General features: G+C 40.1%; 1 long non-coding RNA gene across 1 annotated transcript; it reads left to right on the forward strand.

Moving 5' to 3' along the window:
• Nucleotides 1-1111: 1111 nt before the first annotated feature.
• On the forward strand, nucleotides 1112-3459 carry LOC132602242 (uncharacterized). Its single transcript, XR_009567680.1, has 3 exons — nucleotides 1112-1280; nucleotides 2190-2240; nucleotides 3307-3459. It is a non-coding gene; the product is annotated as an uncharacterized LOC132602242 (long non-coding RNA).
• The last annotated feature ends 14537 nt before the right edge of the window (nucleotides 3460-17996 follow it).

Here is a 17996-nt window from a genome sequence, read left to right on the forward strand (position 1 = left end):
AGAGTTGATTGGCCCGGATATGGTCCAGCAGGCTGTGGATAAGGTGAAACTTATTCGAGAGCGACTGTTGGCAGCCCAGAGTTGACAGAAGTCATACGCGGATAGAAGGCGTCGACCGTTAGAGTTTCAGGTAGGAGATTGGGTATTTCTGAAGGTATCGCCTATGAAAGGCGTAATGCGGTTCGGTAGAAAGGGTAAGCTCAGTCCGCGTTATATTGGGCCTTATCAGATTGTTCGGAAAGCTGGGAATGTCGCCTATGAGTTAGATCTGCCATCTGATTTGGAAGCGGTGCATCCGGTGTTTCACGTCTCTATGCTTCGTAAATGCATCGGAGATCCTTCTAGAGTATTCCCTGCCGATGATATCCAGGTGACGGAGCAGTTATCGTACGAGGAGCAGCCCGTATCTATTTTGGATCGCCAGGTAAGGAGGCTCCGAAATAAAGATGTGGCTTCCGTTAAGGTACTGTGGCGGAATGATAACCGGGAGGAGATGACCTGGGAGTCGGAGGAAGAAATGAAGAAGAAATACCCTCATCTGTTCCCTATGGCCACAGGTAACCTCGAACCCCTGCTTAATTTCATTTCTATATCAATCATATATCATACATATTGTTTATGAACATGAACTCCCCCAAAGTGTTTTTCAAACCCCATAAGATTTATTTTAACATTCGAGGACGAATGTTCTAAAGGGGGGGAGGATGTTATATCCCGTGTTTTCACACGTTTGGAAGAATTCGATAAACATTGGATTTTTGAGATGTGAGGTCAAATTTGATATTGTGTTGAACATAGGAGTTATGCATGAAAGAATAGAATCATGAAAGTGTGGGACAAGGCTAAGGGTAATTTTGGAATTTTGGAAATTAGTTTCGGGAATTACAAAATGTGATCCATAAGTTATTGGGCTCAAAAAAATTTAAGTGAATTGGAGCCCAATCCATTGAAGTGGCCGGCCATAGTAGGCCTTGGCCCAAGCCCAATTAATGTGGTCATGTGCAAGGCATGTGACCACTAATTATAAGAGAAGACCAAGTCTTCATATGTATCCATTAAGAGACTTAGAAAAAAAAAAGAGATCAAGAGCAAGTGAAAGTGAGGCTCTCGGGTTTGCCCTTCAAATTTAGCCCTCAAAAATCTTGTCCCAAAAATTCAAATCTTGTTGATTTCCTACTAATTCAAGGCTTCTTTGCATCTTGGTATAGTTGGTTTGGAGTGGGGAGCTCTAGAATCTCCAAGTTGAACACAAGTCCAAGTGAAGAGAGCTTGAAGAAAAGGTAAGGATTTCTACCTTTTATTTGTGTTATGAAGTTTTGATTGTGTTGTAGTTTATGGAAATGTGTTGATTGTATGAAGGAATAGAAGTTTGCAAAGTGGGTGTGTGTGTGAGTGTGTAGCCGTGTGTATACATATGATGTATAGCCACCAATGTGTTGAAATTATGTGGTATTCTAGTTGTGAATGTGATGGGATTCATGTTGAGAATGAAAGTAGAATAAAATTTGATTGAATGGTTAACAATAGCACTTGGCCGTGTGGTGTATGTGGCTTGAGAATAAAATGGATTAAGTTTGTTTAATGTGTTAGAGCGTTGGTATTGTGATGTTTGTAATGTGAATGAAGTTATTATGATATAAGTTTGTATTGAATTGGAAGGTAGGAACTTATGTCGTTTTAGTATGATTTTCCGACGTTAAGGAAATGAAGTGTTTGGTTGTGAATTATGATGTTCATTGAGGTATTTGGAAGTTGGAAACTTGTTATGAAATCATATGCCAAAGATTTGATGTTTTGCATAAGTTATACTTTTGGCGGAAAAGTGTATATCTTGTATATCAAGTGTATATCCTAAGAGAAATGGTATGATATGCCTCTAAAGTTATGTGGTGATGATCTTAGATGATAATGGGTGTGACATTATAATGTTAATTCGAAAATTTGGATTGAATTGATAATTATGTCAACTTGTGAGGAAAATTGCTACTTGAAGGATATTTGTACTTTTAATGTTCATTAATGCTATTGTTGTGGTTGTTTGGGTTGTTGTTGATGAATTATAGCCGAGTTGAATTCTCGGGGTGCTATATGTATAGGGGAAGTGCTGCCGAAATTTCGGTAGCCAAATTTGCATTAAATTGAGACTTTGGTAATTATGGCTTACAAATGGTAAACTTGACCATTTGCAGTTTTTCGACGAAACGGGAAGTGACTTTTGGAAGGCGTTAGGAGCGTGAAAGGTATGTAAAGCAACCCTATTACTTCCCTTGGCATGCCTTTAGTGAGTTAGGGTCGGATCTGGGCCTCGAAGGACCTCGTGGCCCTCGGAATCCGCAAAGGAAATTTTCCGTTTTTCCTTCAATGGAATTGAACATCTTTGGTGCCCTTTGCTTGAAATAAGGCACCTTTGCTTCAAACTACTCGAAACGTCGCCGAATGTCCGTAGAACCTTTTTAGGTGACTCCATTTGGTTAAAGAACACTATTTGAGCCCGCCGCCTTGTTTGTCCCGAGGCGGGCCCGCTAATTACGATTTTACCCTTATGAGTCAAGGCTTCCTTTTTAAGCAAATTTTTGAAAAAAAATGTGTTGACTACCTTTAAATTATCTAAAGAATGTGGTTTAAATATTCTATCAAGCCTAATGAATTATTTTGATACCCGGTATGACTTCGGGAAAGCTATACTTCCGTAATTTATTTTGACATACGAAATGTGTTATTCTGATCCCGTTTTATTCCATTTGATTTATTCGTCTTCGATACGCTTCGTCGAGTCTTTGAAGATAATTATGACGTTTTAAAATTGCATTAGTTTCTCACTACTCTATTCGTGGATGTCCCAACGTTTCCCACACTGAGCCCGGGCCAGGATATGTTGTCAAGCGTAATCTTCTGCATTGTTCGCCGCGCCCCGAGGTGAGGGGGCAGGTATACGCGTACATGGGTCTGTGGAGTATGATGTGCCATGTCCGCCGTTCTGATCTGATCTGTTATGGCCATTCTGATATGACATTTTATGATACGGGGCCACGCCCCATTTTTCTGATTCCCATCTGTTGTGGCATCGATGTCGGGAGGGTGACCACGTTCTGTCTGCCGAGCCCCATGGCTGGGGCCGGATATGATATGACATATGATTTTGTACATACCCTGTCTGTTTTGAAAATATGCATATGACACTCAGGATTTTCTACTCAGTTTTCTGAATCTGTTATGGTTTATGCTTCTGTAATTCTGCTTTACATATTCAGTACATATTTCGTACTGACCCCCTTTCTTCGGGGGCTGCGTTTTTATGCCGCGCAGGTACAGACGACAGGTTTGCCGATCCACACGTCTAGGATCCTATTACTGCTATTTTGGGGCGCTCTCTTCTTCAGAGCCCATATTTTGGTACAGTCTGACACCACTATCTGGATGTGTACAGTATTCTGGGTATGACGGGGCCCTGTCCCGTCTTATGACTGTGTTATGTTCTGTAGAGGTCTGTGGATATATCGGTGTGGGTTCTGTACATACGTTTGGGGTATTTTGTTCTATGACGGCCTTCTCGGCCTATGTGTGCCAAGCCTACCTTTCTGTTAATTTCTGTAGTATTTACTAATGTTATTATATTATTATTCTGTTAATTTGCTAATCTGGGTATCGGGTACGTATAGGTGCCCACCTAGGGCTCCGGTCACGGCCCACGGGGTTGGGTCGTGACATATCGGGTTCCTCAAATGTCTTATGTGACATCTTCGCACGGTATTCTAAGGGAACTTTTGATGATTGTTCCGTTTATCAAACGGTAAGTGCTGTAACTATTCTAACGGGTCTTATAATATATTTTGATGTGTAAAATGATTTCAGAGGTTTTGTTTTGATACAATCTATCGTGCCATCCAAAAAGTATATATGTACATTATGACTATCGTCCGATTCCTTCGAACTGCTCTGTCGTTTGGATTTGCTTTGAAATGTTCGCAAATGCTCTGTGGTAAAAATGTCCGTAACTTTCACATATTGGCTCCGATCGACTCGGAATATGTATATGATCCTTGAGTATCGATAAATGTCTGTATCTGTCGAGTCTGGATGTGTGTGCATATGGTTTCTCACTACTCTGTTCCTGCAGACCTCAGTATGTTATTCACTGCGTCCGGGCCAGGTTCTGTTATGTTATCGTGTGTCTTCCTCTGCATTGTTCAGCGCGTCCCTCTCCCCTGCGGGCCGTGTTCTGTTATATGTATGTTTATGATGATACGGGGCGGTGGCCAGGATGGCATATGATATGTGATTCACCGCGTCCCGCAGCAGAGGGCCGGGTTCTGTTACCTATATAAATGACATATGATTTGCCGCGTCCCTCAGCAAAGGGACGGGATTTGTTATCTGCTTATATGTTATATGTTTCTGTCATGCATTGATAGTTCTGTCCACCGCGCCCCTTACTAAAGGGCCAGGATTTGTTACATGCATATATGATATCTGTCTTTGGCATCTGACGATTCTGTCCACCGCGTCCCTTACTAAGGGCCAGGATCTGCTATATGATTCTGTCCACCGCGTCCCTCGTGGAAGGGACGGGATCTGGTATACGCACACATACGATACACGATTCTGATATGCATGGTTTGTGTTTGGGAAGTAAGTTCTCTGGCATGTTGTATCCTCTGTATTTCTTCTGACCTATGATATTGATATATGTAATCCGTGTTTGGAAAACAAGCATTCTGACATTCTGAGCTCGTACTTCTTCTAACATACGACTTCGGCTTATATGATCTGTATTTGGGAATAATTATTCTGATATTCCTAGTCTGCACTTTTCTAACATATGACATCTGCTTACGTGATTAGCGATCGGGAAATAGCGCTTTAATAATCTGAATAATGCATTTACCCTTGTACTGTTGATCCGGTATGTTCTGTTTTTTGTATTCCATGCTTTACATACTCAGTACATATTCCGTACTGACTCCTTTTCTTCGGGGGCTGCGTTTTATGCCACGCAGGTACAGACGCTTATTGTGGTGATCCGCCAGCCTAGGTACACAGTCTGCTGTTTGGAGTGCTCCTTTGATCCGGAGCCCATCCTTTGGTACAGATCCTTCAGTTGTATATGTCTTTGTGTTTATGATTATTTTGGGGTACGGCGGGGCCCTGTCCTGTCATATGATTCCGTTGTCTGTATTAGAGGCCTGTAGACATGTATTTGGGTCATGGGTCAGGTTTGTCCAGTGATGTTTATTTGGTTTTTGTCCGGTTTTCCCCCACACTACGTTAACATGATCGACTTAGGTGTTATGATATAAATAACGGTTTAATTGTTATGTTTATGATTTTATACGCACGAGATTCATATTATGTAAACGCAAGCGTAATTTGGTTAGTAAGTATGTACGGGTGCCCATGTCGGGCACTAGTCGCGGCCTACGGGGTTGGGTCGTGACAGCTAGCTGGTGGAGCTCACAAATTAATTCTTTCTTCTCCTGAGGTACCTCACATAAACTACCCATTGATTTGCGGCTAAGTGCATCAGCCACTATATTCGCCTTCCCGGGGTGGTATAAAATGCTCACATCATAATCTTTCAATAATTCCAACCATTGTCTCTGTAGAAGAATCAACTCCTTCTGTTTGAAAATATACTGGAGACTCTTGTGATCCGTATAGAGATCAACATGTACACCATACAAGTAGTGTCTCCACATTTTTAATGCATGAATAATCGCAGCCAACTCAAGGTCAGGGGTTGGATAATTCTTCTCGTGTTTCTGCAACTACCTTGAAGCATAGGCAATGACTTTACCGTGTTGCATCAATACACATCCTAACCCAAAACTAGAGGCATCACAATATACAACATAACCATCTGGCCCTTCTGGGAGTGTCAAGACTGGGGCCGAAGTTAATCTGTCCTTCAATTCCTGGAAACTACGTTCACAAGCATCAGTCTATTGAAATTTTGCTGATTTCTGAGTTAGCTTTGTCAATGGTGCTGAAATGGAGGAAAACCCCTCATAAAATCTTCTATAATAACCTGCCAATCCCAGAAAACTACGGACTTCTGTTGGTGTTGTAGGCCTCGGCCAAGTCTTCACGGCCTCTATTTTCTGAATATCAACTCGAATGCCATTAGCTGAAATAACATGGCCCAGAAAAGTCATAGAATTTAACCAAAACTCGTATTTTGAAAAATTTGCATACAATTCATGAGTACGAAGAATCCCAAGGACAATGCGTAAATGGTCTGCATGCTCGGATTCTGTTCGAGAATATACCAGAATATCGTCAATAAACACGATCACGAATAGATCTAAGAGTGGCCTGAATACATTATTCATCAAATTCATAAACACTGCCGGAGCATTTGTCAACCCAAATGACATTACCCGAAATTCATAATGGCCATATCTTGTTCTGAAAGTTGTTTTGGGAATATCTTGTTCCCTAACTCTCACTTGGTGATAACCTGACCTTAGGTCTATTTTGGAAAACCACTTGGCATGCTGTAATTCGTCAAATGAATCATCGATTCTCGAGAAAGGATATTTGTTCTTTATCGTCATCTTATTCAGGTGTCTATAATCAATGCACATCCGTAGGGAACCATCATTCTTTCTCACAAATAGAACGGGTGCTCCCCACGGTGATGAACTTGGCCTCATAAATCCCTTCTCGAGCAAATCCTTCAGTTGTGCCTTTAGCTCTTTCAATTTTGCAGGAGCCATTCGGTAAGGAGGAATAGGAATAGGCTTGGTGTCCGGTAACACATCAATAGTGAAATCAATCTCTCTTTCCGGAGGAAGGCCTGGGAGTTCATCTGGAAATACATCCGGAAATTCATTTACTATCGGAAGGGATTGGAAAGTTGGTGGCCTTGCTTCGGTGTCATGAACTCGGACTAGGTGATAAATATAGCCTTTAGCTATTATATTCCTTGCCTTAAGGTAGGAAATAAACCTACCTCTCGGAGATGCTGTATTACCTTCCCATTCAAGCACCGGCTCTCCCTGAAATTGAAATCGAACAACTTTCATTCGGCAATCAACATTGGCATAACATGAGGCCAACCAACCCATACCCATAATCACATCAAAATTTAACATTTCTAGCTCAACTAGGTCGACTTCAGTCTGACGGCCATATACCACAATTATACAATTCTTATATACTTGTTTAGCTATCACGGGATCACCAACCGGAGTAAATACCTCAAAGGGTTTAATTGGCTTGGGTCTCACCCCAATACGACCGGCAATATAAGGAGTAATGTAAGATAACGTAAAACCCAGATCTATCAACGCATAAACATCATGAGAGAATATAGTCAATATACCTGTAACCACATCCGGGGAGGACTCAAGATCCTGACGTCCGGCTAGAGCATAAATACGGGGCTGAGTACCACCTGAGCTGGACACTCCCCCTATGCCTCTACCTCGTCCTGCTAGAACCTGGGGAGTCTGCCCTATCGGGCGTACAGAAGAAGAACCAGCCGCCGATCCTGTGGGCTAAACCCCAACTCTACCACTCATCGATGGACAATCTCGCTACATATGCCATACTTGGCCACAGGCATAGCAAGCATCTGAAACCTCGGTGACACTGACCAGAATGTAACTTACCGCACTGACTACATCGCGGTACTGGTGGTCTCCTCTGGCTATAATCAGACCCAAACTGAGAACCCGAGGCTTTCGAACTCTGACCCTATTTTGAATGAATGGAGCGGTCAAATCTCCTTCCTGCAATTCGAGGAGGTGCACTGGTCGCTGACTGGCCTGAATATCTAAAATATGTCTGCCTCGATCCCCCTCTGTAGTCGCTACCGGCACCCATAGATCTGGCCCTTTTGCTGGCCCTTTATCACTATCGCGCTCACCCCTTAATGGATGTTGCTGCTCTTCTAAATTCTGGGCATGAGCCTGAATACGGGAAATATCCATCCCTTCCTGCAACAAAGCTGTCAAGCAATCCTTGAATAAATGTGGCCCTAAGCCTCTTACAAACCTATGCACTCTATCTCCCATGTCGGCCACCATAGTCGGAGCATATCTAGCCAATGAGTTAAAGTGAAAACTATACTCCCGGGAACTTATATTTTCGTGCTTCAAATTTAAGAATCTATCCGCTCTAGCCCGACCAACCTCAGCTAGCAAATAGTGGCGGATGAAGGCATCTACAGATTCTTGCCAAACCGGGGGAGATGCATTTTCTTTTCTTGAAAATATCCAATTATTATACCATAGGACTGCTACATCACGGAGTCTATAAGATGCCAACTCCACAGAATCAGTTTCGGAGGCATGAATAATTTTCAATGTTCTCAACATCTTATCAATAAAGCCTTGCGGGTCTTCATTCGATTTTGACCCGAAAAATTCTGGAGGGTTTAAACTCATACAATCCTGGGGTCGAGTACTAGTCGCCCTGTCACCTGAACCTGCACTCTGCCACTGTGCCTGAGCGGCAACTAACTGTGTCAATAGATGAATAGCCTCGGTCATTTGTTGACCCGAAGCAGCCAGTGGAGGGACTGGAGGCGTAGGAGCTGAAACTGAAGCCCCCTCTTGTTCTTCTATAATAGGTGGAGTATGAGAGGTGTTTGATGAAGCCTCATTATGTGATTCACCTTCCTCTACATTAGTTGGCGGCTCCGTTTCTATCCGTCTTTCTATCGTAGTCTTGCCCTTCGGGACGGCTGTAGCTTTTCTCTTTGGCGGTATTACTGAAATCATAATGCACAATTAGGGAGGAGAAAATCTTATAACATGGCTCTATCGCACGATCTCATAAGAATAAGAATGGTCATTTTTCCTAAATGCCCTGTGCCTCCTGTTTATAGATTTGGAGCGCAACACACCATAAACAAGACTCTACTAGACACGGCTCGTAGACACTTCCTAGGACTGAACTGCTCTGATACCACTTTTGTCACGACCAGACTAGGGGACATGACGGGTACCCGGAGCTGACTACCGAGCACCACTCATTCTGCTAGCCATCATACTTATCCCGCATTCATCTATTACTCTTACACTTCTAGTCATAAGGAAAACCATTTTTAATTTCAAGCATATCTGCATTTATATACATAAGCCCTTCGGCTATCAAAATAATATATATATATATATATATATATATATATATATATATATATATATATATATAATGAGGGAAATCATGAGACCATATCACCCGCACATACGTATCTACGAGCCTCTACTAGAGTACTAGACATAAGGACGGGACAAGACCCCGTCGTGCCCAAATATGTACACAAAATAATATCTCAAAATAGCACCTTCGGAATAATAGAGTGCTCCTGTAAATCTGTTGATAGCTCCTATGGATCTACACCGTCTCCCTATCTACCTATGGGTATGAACACAACGTCCAAACAAAAGGACGTCAGTACGAACATTGTACTGAGTATGTAAGGGATAGACAATAATGATACATCAATGAAACCAGGAGACATCAAGTAAGGAACAACCTGTAACTGACTGACATTTAAGAATGAAATAGTGCATGCTAACTTACTTCATAAACATCATCATATCATGTATGCATATGTGTATAAGTTGCCCGACCATATAGGTACGGTGTGAGAATTATTAGCCCGCGTCCAGGCCTTCCGCATCCGGGGTAACCATCTCATGCTGCCCACTAGTGGTGTCTGCCTATGCCATCTAGACATGGTGTATACGCTGCCCGCCTTAGTGGTGTCTGCCCGGCCATATAGGCGCAGTGTAAAATCATCATCATCTACTCATCATAATGCATGCATAGGAACTCAAAGACAACTATACTTTATCGGGGTGACATAAGGTCGTGAACCCCCGATTCCATTATGGAATTTCATAAGCATTCTGCTCACCTTGAAGGAATTAGCATATAAGGTAAGTGTAGCACAAAGAACGACATCAATTAATCATAATTAGGATCATTAGCTTTGTAGAAGCATCATATCATGAACTTTAGAATCTTTAGACTTAAGCTCATCATCATCATTATCATACTCATAATGTATCTCTTATCTTTATCTCATATGAGGCTCTTCATGAACATAGACTCATAACTTCCGGAATGTAAGAAGGTCATGGAGAATAACGAAAAATCATGTCATAAGATTCATGTCTTAGAAAGGAAGGGACTAGCCTCACATACCTTTTCGTTTAGCTACTCTATCACTTGAACGTTCCTCTCCAATATTCACGTTTCTACCTTCAAGAGAGTTCATACTAATATTAGATAATCGATAGGTTAAGCATACTTGACTAAAGCTAGAGAAAATTGGGCAGCACTTCCTTTGTTTATACAACTTTCTCCATATCATATATCCACTCCCTACATCAATAATAACATTAATAATATCATAAGCAACAATCTTCATCAACCATACGTTACTCAAGTCTCCCAATTCTATTTCACATCATCCATAACCGTGGTCACTATACAACATTACTTTCATCCTCACATAATGTTTCTCCCATGTTCTTAATACCATTTACAACAATATTATACTCATAACATCTTAAGATTTATGGTTCATTTTACACTATTACTCAAGAACATCATTCCTTCACATATGAATTCCATACTCTACTTTCTTCCATAATCTAAGTCTTTCAACCATTCAATAATCTAAATAACATGGAATGATCATAAAACTTAACTTTTATTGAGTAGGAATGAGCTTTGTGTGGAAACACTTCACTTGAGCAAAACCCTAGTTCTACTTCCAATGAGATTCCTTATCTTGGATGAACCCTAGTGAGCTTCATACACATGACTCACTTGAATTTATGATATCAACCTTTGATTTCCTTTGTATTATTAAAGATGAAATGTGTAGAACCCTATAGAAGTCTTGAGAGAGATGGAGAAGTGGAAAGAATGAGAAAATATGTCACGACCCAACCGGAGGGCAGCGACGAGCACCCGGTGCTAGCCCACCCGGGCACCTCTTAACGTACCTTTACATTTACATCTAGGTGAGCCACATATTAAATCATACATTCTATCCATAAATCGTACTAATCCCATCGGACAATCAATACATTTATATTATCATTAGCAACTATGCCCATATCAATGAACATAAGCCGACGAGGCTAACAAAATGATATCCAAAATATAGGCCGACAAGGCTAATCACACCTAACCATATACACATGTCAACGAGCCTCTAAGGAGAGTATGTCATATCATATAGGCGGGACAGGACCCCGCTATGCCCATAAATATATACACAAAAGAATCAATACCCAAAAGTTATAGCTCCGAATGAAATGGAGCGTCGCTATGTAGTCCTTGAGAAATATAGCTATAGATCAAGTCTGTGTCTCTGGCCACCTACGGGCATGACGCAGCGTCCACAAACAAAAGGACGCCAGTACAAAGAATGTACTGAGTATGTAAAGCATGATCAATATCATTACGAAAGCATAATATACAACAAATAGATAGCATAGGATAAGAGATAGTCGCATCATCGTCATAAGCACTTACTTGCTTCTCATGGGGACTTTCCATTTCTAATGCGTGATTGTGTACATACATCCATATCCGTATCCGTATTCATATCCGTACTCATCTACATTTCGTATCCATAATCGTATTCATATAAATATTCTTATTCGTATTCGTATCATATTCGTATTCATACTCATATCCATATCATATACATATCATTTACATATCATACCCGACCACGAAGGTTCAGTGTTTCACGTACCCGATCATGGCTAGGCTCGGTTATCATACATACCTGGCCAACCAAGGCTTCAGGGTTACACATACCTGACCCTACCAAGGCTTCAGGGTTATCCGTACCCAACTGCAGAGGTGCGCGCGCATTACATAAATATATACATATTCCACCTGGCCTTATAAGCTCGGGGTTCCATAATAGTCATACATAGACACATATACATAATAACTCATAAGCATCTTTAGCATCAATACTATTTTCATCGCCGTCATTATCGTTATCACCATTATCGTCGTCATAATTATCGTTATCACTATCATTGTTGTTCATTACATCTATCCTTATAGGATTATTCGTCATATGTGGAATTTTGTACAATCGTAATACATATCAAGAGTTATAAGCCTCGTAGCTTCTTGAAGATAGAATAATTTGGAGAGCATCACAGGTTCATAGAAGAATAGATATTTGGCCAAAGAACCATGCCTTATGAAAGAAGGGTTAGCCTTACATACCTTTCCGTTCAACTATTTTATCACTTGCACGTTCTCCTTCAATGCTTACGTTCTACCTTCATTAGAGTTATACTATCATTAGAAACCGATAGCTAGCATACATGACTAAGGCTAGAGAAAATTGGACAACATCTCCTTTATTTATACGACATTCCTCCATATCGTAAATCAACTCCCAAACGTCAATAATACGTTCACAGTATCATAACAATACTCTTTATTCACACACATTATCCTTAATTCTCAATTCACTTCCAATTCATCCATATTCATGGTCATAGCACACTATTATATCCACTCATCTATAATGTCTATCCCCTGTACTTAATGGCATACATAACATGATTATAATAATAGCATATGAAGAATCATTACTCAACTCAAACTACTACTCACAAACATCACTATTCTCAGATTCAAGACCCATTTTCTATATCCTTTTACAATCCAAGTGTTTCAACTTTCAAACACCTTAAACAACATAGAAATACCATAAAACTTACCTTAGATGGTGTGGGAATGAATCTTGAGTGGAAACACTTCACTTGAACCAAACCCTAGTTCTCCTCCAATGGAATTTCTTGTGGTCCTCTAACCCTTGGAGGCTTTCTAACACATAAACACTTGATTATAGTCTTTGATCTTTGTGTTCTCTTGGACTTGAGTGGAATATGTTTAGAGAAGGGTTTTTGAGCTCTCAGCACTAGTAGAATATGAAAAATGAAGTAAAAGAACCCAAGGCATCTATTTATACAAACATTGAAAATCAGCCCGTCGGGACTTCCACGGACACTTATATGGTCTGTATAGTATTGTACGGTCTGTATAAGTGGTCGTGGTTCACGAACCAGAAAATCATCTCCCTGCTAGGAGTTATACGGACACCTTATACGAACCGTATAAAGTTATATGGACCGTATAAGTGGTCGTATAACTCCACTTCCCTGAAATAGTTTTCGTCGTTTCGTTCGATCTCCAATCCTTATGGAACTGTCACGACCCAGCTAGGGGTCGCGATGGGTACCTTGGGCTAGCCACCGAGCACCACTCGTTCTACTCTCTCATCATGCTCAATTAATGCTCTTTTATCGATTTTATACTTAACTCATGAGGAAATCATCTTTTATTTGAGAACATAAACATACTTTTATATACACAAGCCTTTAGGCTATCAAAATAATATATATATATATATATATATATATATATATATACAGTAGCAATCTCGTGAGACCATCTAACCCACACTGCGCATCTACGAGCCTCTACTGGAGTGCTAAACATAAGGACGGGACAAGACCCCGTCATGCCCAAAAATACATATACATGACTATATCCGCAAAAGAATAATCAAGAACCTCCGGGACAAAGGAGTGCTTTCAATCAGCTGACAGCTACTACGGATCTGGGTCAAGCTCTCCTCCCTGTGGGCATGAACACAGTATCCAAAGAAAACGGACGTCAGTACGAACATTGTACTGAGTATGAGAGGCATAAACAATGAAATAAGACAATGATATAAAGGAAACGTCGATATGGAACATCCATATCTGACTGTCAAGTATAAGGAAAATAATGCATGCTGGCTTACTCATAATTCTCATCATGTCATGTATGCATAAATATATATAAGCTGCCTGTCCATATAGGATCGGTGTGATAATCATAGCATCAGCCTGCGTCCAGGCCTCCTGCGTCCGGGGTATCATCTCATGTCGCCCACTAGTGGTGTCTGCCCATGCCATTTGGCCATGGTGTATAGTATAGCTGCCCGCCTTAGCGGTGACTGCCCGGCCAAATAGGCGCGGTGTTATATCATCATCATACATGCTCATCATAATATGCTTATCGTAACATACTTATCATAATACATGCATAAGGCTTAGGAACGACTTTACTTTATCGGGGTGACGTAAGGTCGTGATCCCCCGATTTCATTATGGAGCAATCATTGACATCCTGCCTCACCTTGAAGGAAGTAGAATATAAGTTGAGTGTAAGCAATAGATAAGATCATTAACATTATAGAATCATCAAATCATATCTCTTATCTTATATTGCCATTCATAGATATAGACTTTTAGCTTTCCGGAATATAGGAACTCACGAAGAGAAAAGAAAATCATGCTAGAAAATTCATGCCATTAGAAAGAAAGGACTAGCCTCACATACCTTTGACGTTTAACTAAGCTACTGCTTGCTTGTTCTCATTCGATATCACGTTTCTACCTTCAAGAGAGTGTTTGCACTAACGTTAGTTAATCGACTATAAGAACGCGCTACTATTTCTAGGGAAAATTGGGCAGCACTTCCTTTGTTTATACTACTTTTCCCATATTCTATATCGACTCTCAACGCTCACAACAACATTCACAATATTGCAATCAACAATCATCATTTATATACCTTGACCACAATCCACCATTTCTCTTCAATTTCTCCACATTTATGGTTATAGCTTACTATCACGTTTCCTCACATATAATACTTATTTCACAGTCTAAATGTCATTTATAACGTATTCATAATCACAACACACTAACATTCATGATTCAATCCAACTACCATCCCACCATGACACTATTCACTCATTAATGACCCATTTCCTATGTCTTTCTACAATTCGAGTATCTTAACCTTCCAATACCTTAAACATCATGGTTTAGTCATGAAACTTACCTTAGATGATGTTTGAATAAGCCTTGAATGGAATTACTCCTCTAGCATCAAAACCCTACTTCACTTCCTTTGGGTTTTCTTGAGAGAGATGAACTTTAGCTAGGTTTCATACACTTTGTCTCATGGATTTGGTGTTATTGATCATGGATTTCCTTTGATTTTCTTGTGGATGAGTGTTAGAGAATGTTCTGGAGGTCTCTTGACTTGTGGAGAGTGGGAATGAAATGAAAAGGGTCCCTTATATTAACTCACCAAAGTTGGCTGAACCACATTATACGGACCAACATATGGTCCGTATAATTTTCACTGACCATATGTTGGGACCGTATATTTGGTCCAGTGAGCCATATGGTTCTGGACTGGATCTACGGCCTGGACATACGGTCCGTGAATTTTATACGGCCAGTATGTCTGGCCGTATAATGTCCAGTTGTCCGGAACTTGTTTTCGTCGACTCGTTTGATCTCCGATCCTTATGGAACCTTCTTAACACTTGTTCAACACTTCAATACCAATCTAAGGGACGTTATTACTTGTCTCCAAGACATCATTACACCCTCATTGGCTCGTCGTCCATAAATCCTACCCGATACATAACATATCCCTTACTTTCTTCGTCAAACTTCTTTCTTTGTGTCTATCGTCTTCAAGTCTCGATTAAGATCATCAAATGCTATCTCTTACTTATCGAATCATCGTGTATGTCAAGCCCTTTGCTAGCTTATTCACTGTACGCTAACGGGGAAAATTTTCAAGGTGTAACAGGAACCTTCTTAACACTTGTATAATACTTCATTAGCCATACAATAGGCTCTATATCGGCCCTTTAAAACGTCACAACATAAGCATTAGCTCAATCATAGCGGAACCTTTCCGAACACGACTTACGTTTCGCTCCCTTCAACAAACTAGACTTTACATATTCATAGAACTTCAAAATCTTATTGTATGAACCTCAAGCTATCTAATCCTTCGCTTAACCTCGTAGGGATTTCATAATTACCGTAAGCTCACATTAGCCTTTCCACAAGGCAACACATATGGAAATTTTCGAGGTGTAACAAAATAAGAATGGGAACATGTATTTATACTTGAACTTAACTCAGCCCATCGGGACTTCCACGGACACTTATACGGTTCGTACAACATTATACTATTCGTATAAGTGACCGTACTTCACCATCAGAGAAACAACATTTATATGGGTGTTATACGGACCCTTATATTGCCCTTTTAATGTTATACAAACCGTATAAGCGGTCGTATAACCCTATTTCTCAGAAATTATTTCCGTCATTCGTTTGATATTCAATCCTTATGGAACCTTCTTGACACTTGTTTAATACTTCATTACCAATCTAAGGAGCGTTATAACTCTTCCTTAGGACGTCATTAAGTCGTATACTCCTTACCTTGCGTTATCCAATTCACTAGGTAACGACATGAAATTTTTCTGAAGTGTAACAATATATGACTAGTGTGAGAATGTTGTGGAATCGGCTGGTGGTTATTAGAGGAGAGTTAAATTATACAAGATTCTTGATGTTATAACGAGCTGTCACATCCCAAATCTGAATGGGACGGATCATACTATATATGAAACTACTATGAATTGTAACTGACTGTATGTCACAACTTGAGATACAAAAGAGACACATAATTATTTCCGTACATATGTGACTGAATACATTAAACCCACATACACCGTTTATGAAGCCTCTACGAGTACTTATCACTTGACAACCGATACAAGTGCTGGGACAGGGCCCCGAGCTACCCATAATCTCTAACATCAATGAAGAACCCTAGACTTGACTCAGCCCTAGTTAGAATTGGAGCGTATAACCTTTTCGCCAAACATTTGTACTACCTATCAAAATGGTCTGCCAACCTGTAAATCTTAACTTGCAATGTGGAAAAAAAATAACAAATGCACCGCCCTTGACCAAGGGACGTCAGTACAGAAAGATTGTACCAAGTACGTAAGGTAGACATGAAACATATGTAAAGACATCAATCTAAAGACGATAAGAAAAAACATGTACATCTGAATATTTCAGTAATCATGAAATACATAATATCATGCATATGCATATGTGATCTGTATACCTCTGTACATCTAAAAGTGCCTCTGAAGGCGTATGATATGCATTCTTTCTTTTAAAAATCATATACATATATCATAATACCGTACCCGACCATATAATAGAGGCTCGATGTTATCCGTGCCAGGCCATGACAGGCTCGGTGTTATTCGTACCCAATTGCAGTGGTGTTCACAATAGGTGTCGTACCCGACCGACTATTGCGCGTCTCGGTGTCATAATATATATATATATATATATATATATATATATATATATATATATATATATATATATATATATATATATATATATATATATATATAATGCATGATTGAGAGTACAAGGAAACATTATGACTCTATCGGAGTGACGTAAGGCCGGTATACCTCCGATTACCACTTATGGAGCTACTAACATCATCCACATATCTTACCTTGCAGGATCAATGACCATAGGATCAGATTAATAATCATAAGAAAAGATCAATAATATCATAAGGAGATCAATAACATAAGTTCCCTAGCATTTCTAAGAAAGAAGTCATTATGGATATCCTATGTTCGCTTCTTTCGTTCATATCATATGAGTCATGCCAAAAAGAAAGAAAGGGATAGCCTTAATATACTTTCTGCTCTTATGATAGACCTAAGGCCCTTGGGAACATATGACTCCATAATAATGAGAGTCTAATCATTTACGAGGAGTTGATAAATAACATCTCGTGGAGGGAATAACTGTGTAGAAGTAGAAGACTTGTGACGCTCCATTCTTTGGAAATCATCTACAGAGAGAAACATATTATAGTACTTCACATCGGAGAATATGAATACGATCTAGACATACGCAGTTACAATTCTACAGGCCTTATTATGATACTTTTAGAAACCATCCTATAATCTTGTGGTCCATCCTATTTTGGAAGGACTGTGGTCGACTACATCAATGCAATTTATCTTAGAAGAAGCCTTATACCCTCAATGGTAGAATCTAAATGCTTACGACACCATATTC

Source organism: Lycium barbarum, chromosome 7 (assembly GCF_019175385.1).
Source record: "Lycium barbarum isolate Lr01 chromosome 7, ASM1917538v2, whole genome shotgun sequence".
Lineage (NCBI taxonomy): Eukaryota > Viridiplantae > Streptophyta > Magnoliopsida > Solanales > Solanaceae > Lycium > Lycium barbarum.